The sequence below is a fragment of the Lygodium microphyllum genome, chromosome 24 (assembly GCF_053477565.2).
Source record: "Lygodium microphyllum isolate KBCC chromosome 24, Lygodium_microphyllum_v1.1.10, whole genome shotgun sequence".
In the NCBI taxonomy this organism is placed as follows: Eukaryota; Viridiplantae; Streptophyta; class Polypodiopsida; order Schizaeales; family Lygodiaceae; genus Lygodium; species Lygodium microphyllum.
This window is the reverse complement of record NC_141158.1, coordinates 57,797,757-57,808,591: the sequence shown is the minus strand read 5'-3', so window position 1 is coordinate 57,808,591 and position 10,835 is coordinate 57,797,757. Positions and strand designations below refer to the sequence as shown.

General features: G+C 40.7%; 1 pseudogene; it reads right to left on the bottom strand.

Annotated features, from left to right (window-relative positions):
- Positions 1 to 337: 337 nt before the first annotated feature.
- Positions 338 to 992, bottom strand: LOC148015129 (chaperone protein dnaJ 10 pseudogene; annotated as a pseudogene).
- Between the last annotated feature and the right edge of the window lie 9,843 nt (positions 993 to 10,835).

The following is a 10,835-nucleotide window of genomic DNA, read 5'->3' as shown; positions in this document are numbered from 1 at the left end:
ATCTTTATTCCGAGCTTTTCTGTCCTGCTTTTTCCGTTTCTTCTCAGTTACAGCATTGAGTATCTCCAGCCCATCGTCTACTCAGAAACAAATCCATCTTTCTCCGTTGAATTCGCGTCCTTTTCGTCCTCCCAGTCGTTCCTTTTGTTCTCCATCAAGCGGCCTATAACACAGCCCCTCCTGAACCAGAAAAGCCCTTCTGTTTGTTATTGGTCAAGATTTTTCTCCTCTGAGCCCTCCTAGTCGCCGAGATAAACATTCTCCTCTAATCCTTTTCAATTCACGTCGCTTTTTCCTACTCAGTCGATCCCCTTCATTGTCAAAATTAGCTCTTGAATCAGCTAATTAGCCTCCCCATTCCGAGATTCCATGCGCCCCATTCAGCGAAAAAAAGAACACCTATGAGAAATATATTTTTCCCAAGCTCTTTTGCCGCTTGTCACTTGTAGATGTAACCTATTGTGTGCAGCATAGGCTCTCCAAAAGCTGCTTCTGAAAGACGATGAGCCTCTTCTTTTGCCCATTCTATAAATGCTTGTCTATTATTGACGAACAATTCTAACTTCTTCTCCAAAATTTCCACAAGTTTCATTTCCCTCTCTTTTTGTACCTCCTTCATCTTCTCTTGAGCTCGGACTGGATCTTCTGTTCCTAAATCTAGAGATGCCATAGTTGCCATTGCCAGCTGGCCAATGTACTCCTCAAAGAGTTCGCTGCCAAACAACATTCAAAACACAGCTGTAGGGTCCAACATGCTTTCCTTGGAAAGAGAAGATTTTCCATATCTGTCATAAGTTTCTCTTTGTTGAGGATCACTCAATACTTGATATGCCTCCCCTAACAACTGAAAATTCGAAGCAGCTTGAGGATCATTTGGATTTTTGTCCGGATGCACCCTTCTTGCCTTGTCGTAGTAAGCCTTCTTGATGGCAACAGGGCTCGCATCAGGGCTTACGCCTAGGGATATCATAGAACTCGGTCTCCTTCACCATATCCCCACTCGCAGACCAGAAAGGGGCATTGACACCATACTCCCATGCAACATTAGAGCTTTGAAAACTAGTAGCTACCCAAGTCCACTGTGATACAATGACACTCGCAATCAAGCCTGTCTTGATGCTCCTACCAGCTGTATTGAACCATTCTGAGTTGTACTGAACATCAAGCAAGCTCCCACATTTGGCATACATATCCACCAATGTACTTCGATTTGCATCACTTGGAAATAGTTTAGTACTTCCTCACAAAGCCCATAATCGGCATATCTTCAAATAAGTGTGGCCCATGAGATTGCATCTCGAGTTACCAATCTACCAAAAACTCCCTGTTCTTCTACAAGCATGTCACATTTAGCATACATGTCAACCAGAGCATTGTTGATTAATTCCTCTTGCTCCAAACCCTCTTCACTATATTTCCCGCATAGAATGAAAGAGCAAACATAACGACTAAGTATGTACAAAGTACCAAATCATACACACAACTTTCGGGTGGTTTTCACACCTCGAATGCACAGCAATACGACAACGGGTAGAATAGTTCCATAGGTCAATGCGACACTTGTGCAACAAGTGCAGAGTCATATGATCTTGTGATTGGGTCACAAGGGAATGGCCAACTCTCGGAATGAGGTTGGCAGATTCTTACGCAAGTTATCTTGCAAGAGGATGCGTAAGCATCCTAATATAGCATCTTTCTGGGGTAAAAATAATTGCTTAGAGCAAAGGACAAACCAATAAAGTGGAATAACATATGAACCTAAGGTATTGACCAAGTCGGGTTAATAGGGTACGACCCTAACCCAAGATATAGGGGATCTTGCCAAGTCACAAGTCATCCTAGATCGAGTGCTGGACGCATTCGAAAGGAAGGATTCATTCGTCAACAGTTGGCCAATAATAAATGACCAGTGGAAATGTTTGTGCTTGTTATAGATTTAAGAGCACTATTTTGCTTTGTTTGACCAATGAATTAAAGGATAAATGGATATCTAATGCTTCAGGTTGAAGGCCTAAAGAAAGAGACAGCTTCAGTTACCCCCAACTGTCTGCCTGACCCTAACCAAGGGGGTTGTTAACCGCGCCGGGAAAGTGGACTGAACCCGCCGCAAGAGGTCTCTCTGTTGAGCGCTACTTGGAGCAGGAGGACACTTGGGTGCCAGAGGGGGCTCTGGCCGTAAATCCCTTGCCTTCCGGGCCCTGCACAAGAGGCTAACGTGACTCGGGATTGGATCTCGAGGTCCACATACTAGTCTAGGGGCGGAATCTTGGATTAGTGATCCCTATGGATTGCTGGATAGCCTTCGGGCGAATTGTGAATAAGCCTACGAGATGGACTTTAAGTATTTCTAAGATAAATATGATAACCTGTTAACAAGGAACTTGTTTGACATTGCTTTTCTATGTCAAGTGATATGATTACGTGAAGGAACCAGTGCCTAATGTGCTAATTAAGGAAGCTGATTGATACATGTCCAACTAAATGTGTTAGGTAATTAAATAACTAAAAATTTTTGAGAAAAGTGCGGTGGATGTGGCCATAGGTCCGTCCTACGGATGGGTGGTCCCGGCACGCAGAAAATGAATGAGTTCTACGAGCTAAAACAGCTGGAGCTCACTCTTGACGCATACTACTCTAAATTCGTCTCACTTTTAAAGTATGCGCAGCAGATAGACATGACACAGCAGGTGTCCAAATTTTGTGCTGGTTTAAACCCGCCAATAAATACCCATCTCGAATCTATGCGTCCATCAGATCTTCAGGAAGCACTCATTCGAGCTGCGCCTATAATTCAAGAGGTGCAGGCTAGACCAAGGGGTAACAAAACTTGGTCTTATAATGTTCCAAACAGAGGAGCATTCAGACCTCAAATGAAGAGAGTTCAAGGTGAGAATCAGGGATAAAGAAAGAAATCAAGGACTAATAACGTCAACAACTTTGTTCCTACTCAAAGCAATGGCCGAAACCTCCGTTGTTTCCACTACAACGAGCTTGGTCACTTCAAGAGGCAATGTCCCAAGCTTGGAGGAGGACATCGCCAAGCACCTTTCCAAGGAACAGGCTGTGGTCAAGGATCTGCTACCCGAGGTAGAGGAAGAACCGTCTGCGTTGCCAATAGACAAATGTGCGAAGAAGAAGAAGATCCGACCATGGAAGTAGAGTTTGAAAGGGCAACAGTCCATGCCGCTCTACACAAGAAAGGCCCAAATCGCCAGTTCTCGGTGATTTAGATACCGTCGAACTATCAAGGTAAAAGTTTCAAGACCTTGATTGATTGTGGCAGTACACATTCCTTTATCTCACCAGCTTGTGCAAAACGATTACGAATAGCCACAGTAGAAGTACCTACCTTGCTTGTGGAATTGGCAAATGGTCGTGAGGTTACGTGTACTAGGCAAACTGCTAAGGTGGAATTCTTTCTTGGAGGAAAGAAGACTTCAGTCAAATTAAGAGTCGTGAATTTAGGTATCCATGAGTGTCTTCTCGGAATGGATTGGCTTAAGCCTAATGACGCCCACATTCATTATGGGAAGGGCCAAATTTCCTTTTGAAACCTTGAAGGGAAATTGGTCACAACTCAAGGAGAAGCAGGGAAGCCAAAAATTCAATTGGCCAAAGCATCTCAGATCATAAAAGGAGTCAGAAAAGGATTACCTATCTACTTAATTAAGCTCAACAAGTAAGATTAGAAGCAAGAGTCTAGTGAAGGACCTTCTTGGCTAAAGGAATACGCAGATGTATTCCCTGAAGAGTTGACACAACTCCTGCCTCAAAGAGAAGTGGATCATGAGATTAAGCTAGTACCAGGAGCTGCGCCAATCGCAAAGAGACCTTATAGAATGTCTATACCGCAAGCAATTGAGCTTAAAGAACAACTCAAGCAACTGCTAGAATAGGGCTACATCCGTCCTAGCAGTTCACCATGGGGAGCTCCAATATTGTTCTAGAAAATGAAAGATGGAACACTTCGACTATGTATTGATTACAGAGGATTGAATCAATCAACGGTCAAGAACAAGCACCCTATTCCTAGAATAGATGAGCTTCTTGATCGTCTTTAGGACGCAAAGATCTTGTCCAAGATTGATCTCAAGTCAGGTTATTATCAAATAAGGATCAAGGAAGAAGATATCCCAAAGACAGCCTTCAACACAAAATATGGGCACTTTGAGTTCCTAGTTATGTCATTTGGGCTTACGAATGCACCTGCCACCTTCAACAGGTTAATGCATGATATTTTTAGGCCATATCTTGATGACTTCATACTCCTCTTCTTCGACGAAACTTTAGTCTATTCCAAACAGGAAGAAGATCATGAACCCCAACTTCGGATTGTCCTTGAGACAATGAGGACACATAAGCTGTATGCTAAGATGAAGAAGTGTGCATTCTTCAAACGTCAGATTGAATATCTGGGATTCATCGTATCAGCGGAGGGAATCTCAGTAGACCCAGCCAAGGTCAGAGATGTGCTAGAATGGACAATACCAATATCTGTCAAAGAAATACGTAGCTTTCTTGGATTGACAGGATGGTATAGGGTCTTCATCAAAAACTATGCTTTGATTGCAGCACCTCTGACAGACTTACTGAAGAAGCAAACAGCCATTGCATGGTCAACTCCCAAACAAAATATCTTCGACAGATTGAAGCAAATTTTGGTATCAGCACCTATCCTAAAACTTCCAAACCTCAATAAGGAGTTCAAGGTAGTAACTGATGCTAACACACTTGCCTTGGGATGTGTGCTCATGCAAGAAGGTCATCATATAGCATACTCTTCAAGGAAATTGAAGAGTCATGAGAAGAATTATGCTACGCATGATTTGGAATTGCTAGCTGTCATCCATGCTCTAAAGCTTTGGAGATACTACCTATTGGGTAACAAGTTTACACTAGTAACTGACCATAAGAGTCTCAAGTGGATCTTTACCCACAACATGAGGCAACGTCGGTGGATTGAAGTACTGGAGGAGTATGACTTTGAAATCAAGTACCGACTAGGAAAAGAGAATATAGTTGCCGATGCACTTAGTCGCAAGGCATTCCTTAATTCCCTAATCTTGCAAAATCCATCAACAGCTAGATCTCTAGCTACAAAAGTATCTATGCCAAACAATCCAATACTTGAGTTAGTTGGAGAGGAAGCATGCCATGATCCAACCTATCAAACGATGCTAAGGGAGATCTCTATCAAGGATCAGAACCAAAAGCTGCAGGCTAAGTATCATGAATTTTCTATTAATAGTGGACTTGTCTACTATAGTACAAGGCTGTGTATACCAGCAAGCTAGTCACTTAAGCAGAAGATATTGTGGGAAGCTCATGATTCCCCTTTCGCAGGACATCCTGGCTATGCCAAGACTCTCAATGCAGTTAGGAAGAGCTACCATTGGGAGAGGCTCAAAGGTGATGTTCTCAAGTATGTCAATGAGTGTTTGTCTTATCAACATATCAAAGCCAAACATGTCAAGATGCCAAGGATGCTGCAACCACTTGGCATCCCCCAAATGAAATGGGAATTCATCAGTATGGACTTTGCTGTTGGCCTACCCCAAGTTCAGGGAGAATACAACTCCATCATGGTTGTGGTTGACATACTAATAAAGGTTGCACACCTTATTCCAGTAAAGACAAACTATAAAGCTTTATAGTGAAGAGAGAATCCCTACTTCAAGGAGGAAGCCTTCTAAAACCGCTTCCGACGGACGGTGCAAGTTATCGCAAAGGGAGCTACGACGGAATTTCAAAAAGGATTTGCAAAGCTACATCCACAACAGAAAGGCTACATTCGCGATGCCTCCTAAGAAAGCCCAAGGCACAGCCATAGGAGGGTCGTCTCCTAGCATCCACGTGGACATCTCACCCCAAGTCCAGGTTTTCCTTCCTAATTTTTATTTGGAATGCATTTTTGTCTTAAACACTTTAGAAAAAAATTAACTCACGACGGAGGAATTCAATCATTAGTATTTCTAATAAAATGAAAAAAATAAAATAGGTAGAAAAGATTGATATGCATTTCTAGTAAATAGTTTTATGTATTGCAATGAATTAAAATTAGATTAATGTCCATTGTTACAAAATGGAATTAAAATGTATACTTCGTTTAAACATGGAAGTATAAATTGAATGTCACATTATTAAGCCATATCTTCTTTGCAATGAGTCATCATGGGAAGTCCTAGGAATCCTTAGGAAAGTGCAAGGCATGAAATGATTCTTACGATGCATAACTCTAGGCAATTATCATTTGTCAAGTGCATAAATTATTAGTAAAAGGTTGCTTGTTTAGCATGAATTTTTTTCACAAGTTATAGGATGATTAGTTGGAATTAACCTAACCTATGCCTGACCTTAAATCGCTAAGTTAGGGTTGAAAATCAATTTACGTGTAGACAATGAGTCATGCGTTTATGAAAATGATAATGTAATTATCTTCAAGGGTTAAACAAATTGGCATAATCCTAAACACCTTAATCGCGGAGTACTCGTTTAGAAAGAGTTAAATTCCAAGAAATTCACTAGGAATTAATATGTGACCTAATCGCACGTATTGCTAAAAATTAAACTCCTATACCCTAAATACTTACCCACATTCACCGAATGTAGGGACAGCAGAACATACTTGAAAAGTGATCTAGGGTTGTCCCTAAGAATCTTACGCTAAAAAGATGGAACTTGGAACCCTAGGACTGACAATGTCAACCTAATGTAATCAGGAACAGATTGTTTCGTGACTCCACTTGATGGGTAGAATAGTTCCATAGTTTGATGCGACAAAATACATATATTATTTGAAGAAGATGCATGTCAGAAGGAAGAAAGATGAAGAAGCAAGATTCAATTTGTTAGAATCCAAGATGACATAATAGCTACAGACATTGAAGGTGAATATTGCCAGCGTATCCAATACTACCGAAGGTGGAAGAGATGTAATGTGATCAAACACATGGTGTGAAAAGTGCCATCAGGTGGGAGATTTAGCCACTGAATATACCAAAAAACCAATTATCCATGGAGCCTTTTGTTCATATTGTTTAAGGAAGAAACATACAAAATACATCTATTCTTTGAAGAAGATGCATGTCAGAAGGAAGAAAGATGAAGAAGCAAGATTCAATCTGTTAGAATCCAAGATGACAACCCAAGATATCAGCTGAAAGCCTAGAAATATTGGTCCTAATTTTTACCCAAGGAGATTTCCTACCCAAAGTTACAATGAAAGATAGTTTGGTGGTGACCAAAGATTAAAAATGAGTGTTAGAGATGTGGAGAAAAAGGGACATATCTCACCAATTTATCCAAACACTGGAAGGCTCATGGACGACAAGCCCTTATGCAGTCGGTGCAAAGGAGAATGTCACACTATAAAAGATTGTCCTAACCTAGACCTTTTGAAGGCCAATACTACTAAAGATCAGACCAAGGCCCAAGAACTTGCCTCTAACTTGGTGGAATTGAAAGTTGCCACAATCACGTGTGCTAAGAAAAAGGGACTACTCATCCCAAAAGAAAATAATCATCTTGCCAAAATTGTGAAGTTTAATATTCCAATATAAAAACAAAATAATATAGAACAGAACAACACAGTATAGAGCATTGCAATACCACAAAGTGACACATACGCAGTTACAGAAGTAGGACCAAATATTCAAGAGATAGATGGTGCAAAAGTATCTCTAGTAATAGAAGAAGTTCAGTTGTTGACAATACTAGAAGAAAGAGCAAAGAAGAAAGTGGGAGTTGCCCCATTCCCTAGTTGATTAGAGAGGCCCAAGGATCCTATCAAAGAGTACAACTTGGTCAAGGACCTAGACACCTTTAAACCAAACCTAATATTCTGATAGTTGCTATCTTGTCCCACTGTTGTCAAAATATATGTAAAAGCATAATAACAAGAAGATGTGGCCTAAGGATTGATCTCACAACTACTACTAAACCCAATAAGGTCATAGAGCTAGCAAAAGAAGTGGATATAGCTAATGCCTTCTTGGATCCCAACACCTTGAGATTAGCATTTGGATTGAATGATGTTTTATTTTGCAAATTCATTGATTGATCGAGGTTCATCATTAAATATAATGATGGATGTGACAATAAAGGATCTAGGATTGCAATGCATGTAGCCTACAAAGTGGCATATCAGACTAGCAAACCAAAGCAAGATTAATCCTTTAGGAATTCTCCTATATCTGAAGACAACTCTTACAGGACAAGACTATTGGCTGATCTACCTGGTGATAAAACCAAATTCCTATGGAACCTCATATCCTTTTCTATTGGAAAGACCATGGCTTTCTTAAGCAAGAACATGCACAAATTAGTTCAAGGCAATCCTGACCCTAGGTAGAGGACCCAACAAGGTGGTAGTAAAGTTTTCTAGCTCACAAAAATGTAATACATCCACCTCTATTGAGGTCTTATGAGATTTCCCCAATGAAGCTACAGATGGTCCATCAACAAATGAAGAAGTTGTCAAAGAAATCTTTCCCAAGAAAGCAAAGGCATAGTTCCTAACAGTGGGCACTATAATCCAACTCCCAAGAGAAGCAAAGTGATTGTCAATGGGTGAATACCTCTTGCGTGAACCAAGAGTATACTTGCATGACTTCTATGTTTATAGCCTAGTCCGTGAGCATTGGGGACACTTGGAGAAGTGCTTTGATCAATACCAAGAGTATGGGATCTCCTTAGCCTCGAAAAGTGCATATTTTGAGTCTCTTCAAGAGTTTTATTGGGTCACATTTTCTTTGCATAAGGAACAACAACAAACTTTGCCAAGATTGAGAAGATTGCAACTCTAACAATACTAACCAACCGCAAACAGTTGAGGGGATTTCTTGGCCATGTGGGCTACTATAGGAATTTAATCACTCAGATTGCAACAAAGGTATTGCGATTGCATAAGATCCTAAGAAAAGATGCAGAGTTTATTTTGATAGATAATTGTGAAGATGCCTTTAATAGTCTAAAGTAGTATCCGATGATCGAGGCACCCATCTTGCAACCTCCTGATTGAACGAAGGAATTCCAAGTGCATATTAATATATTTGTAGAACGATTAGGTGTAGTCTTTTACCATAAAATCTCCTCCAAGTTAGATCGGCCTATCTATTATGCAAGCTATAAGGTCACTGATTGGAAGAAGAACTACACAGTGGCAAAGTAAGAGTGCCTATCTATTATGCAAGCTGTAAGGTCACTGATTGGAAGAGGAACTACACAGTGGCAAAGTAAGAGTGCCTAGCAATGGTGTTTACCTTATAGAAGTTTTGATAGTACATGTTTTTGACACACTTCAACTTTTATATGGATCATGAGCCACTATCCTTCGTGCTAATAAATTTGATGTAAAAAACCAAATGATGAGATGGCTCTTCTTGTTTTAGGAGTTTGATTTTGAAGTGGCTATAAAGCTTGATCACTCCCATGTTTTGACCAATCGGCTATCGTGGATCCCTCAAAGGACTGAAGAAGAGGAGGAGGATGATCCATACCTCCTTGATGCTTTCCTATTTTTTGTTGAAACAGTAACCCCATGGTATGCAACCATTGCGAACCTCTTGGCTACAAAACATTACTCCTCCTTGGCACCTCTAGAAAAGAGAAGAAGAAGCTTCTATTGGAATCAGCCCCCTACACTCTGCTAGGTTGCACTTTGTATGCACAAGGAAAAGATGAAGTGCTACAGATATGCATTATAGAAGATGAGATCGGGATCATACTAAAAGCATGCCATGATGAGCCCTCTAGCAAACACTTTGTAGGAGAAGCAATAGCCAAAAAAGATTTCCTTGCAAGATACTAGTGGCCAATCCTCCATAAAGATGCGCATGATTACTACAAATGTTGTGATACTTGTCAGCAAATGGGTAAGCCTACCTATTCTAGTACCATGCCATTACAACCCAGCCTTTCCCTAAAGTTGTTCAAGAAGTGGGATATCGATTTCATGGGCCCAACCAGAGGGAAGTAGAACCAAAACGTAATATCATCAACTATTTTGGTAGTCCCTTGGAGATGAGAAGTGGTAGAGGCACTCACTTTCTAAATAGGTCATGGAAGAGTTGATAGAGCTTTACAAGATCCTCCACATCACAACTCCACACCCTACTATCCCAAAGCCAATATCCAAGTTGAAGTTATCAATCTCATTCTTTACTCGATCTTGATAAGAATGATTGATGTACATCGTGATTGGAATGATTGATTTACAGAGGCCCTCTGGACATATAGAGTCTCCCATAAGACTACTATAGGACAGACACCTTTCTAGCTAGTGTACGATATAGAAGCTGTCTTTCTTATTGAGCAAGAACTACCCTCTTTGTGGGTGGCTATCACAGAGTGGGGGGAGATATCGAGTCCCTGAAGAGCCACCTCCTATACTTAGAATGTTTAGATGAGACTTGCAAGATGGCCTTACAATATATGGAAGCCACAGAAATTTGAAGAAAGGTTTACCATGATAGCTTCATGAAGCACAAAGAATTCAAGGAAGCTAACCTACTCCTCACCCATGATTCATGCTTTGTGAAGTTTCCAAGTAAGCTCCAACAGCATTGGATAGGCTCGTACAAGGTACTCACGGTCAACTCTAATAACTCTATACAAGTGCAAGATATCAATGCCTCTAATGTTCCCTTCTTAATTAATTGTTACCATGTCTGAAGAAGTATTACCCTCCTTCCTAGAATCTTGACAATCATAGTTGACTATCTCTCTCTCTCTTTGGGCATCACTCCTTACTACTTCTCTTGTTGTTTGGTGATATCCATTATTCTCATTCCGACAATGTGGCCTCAGTCTTTTAGCTCCTCACCTCTACATGTAGC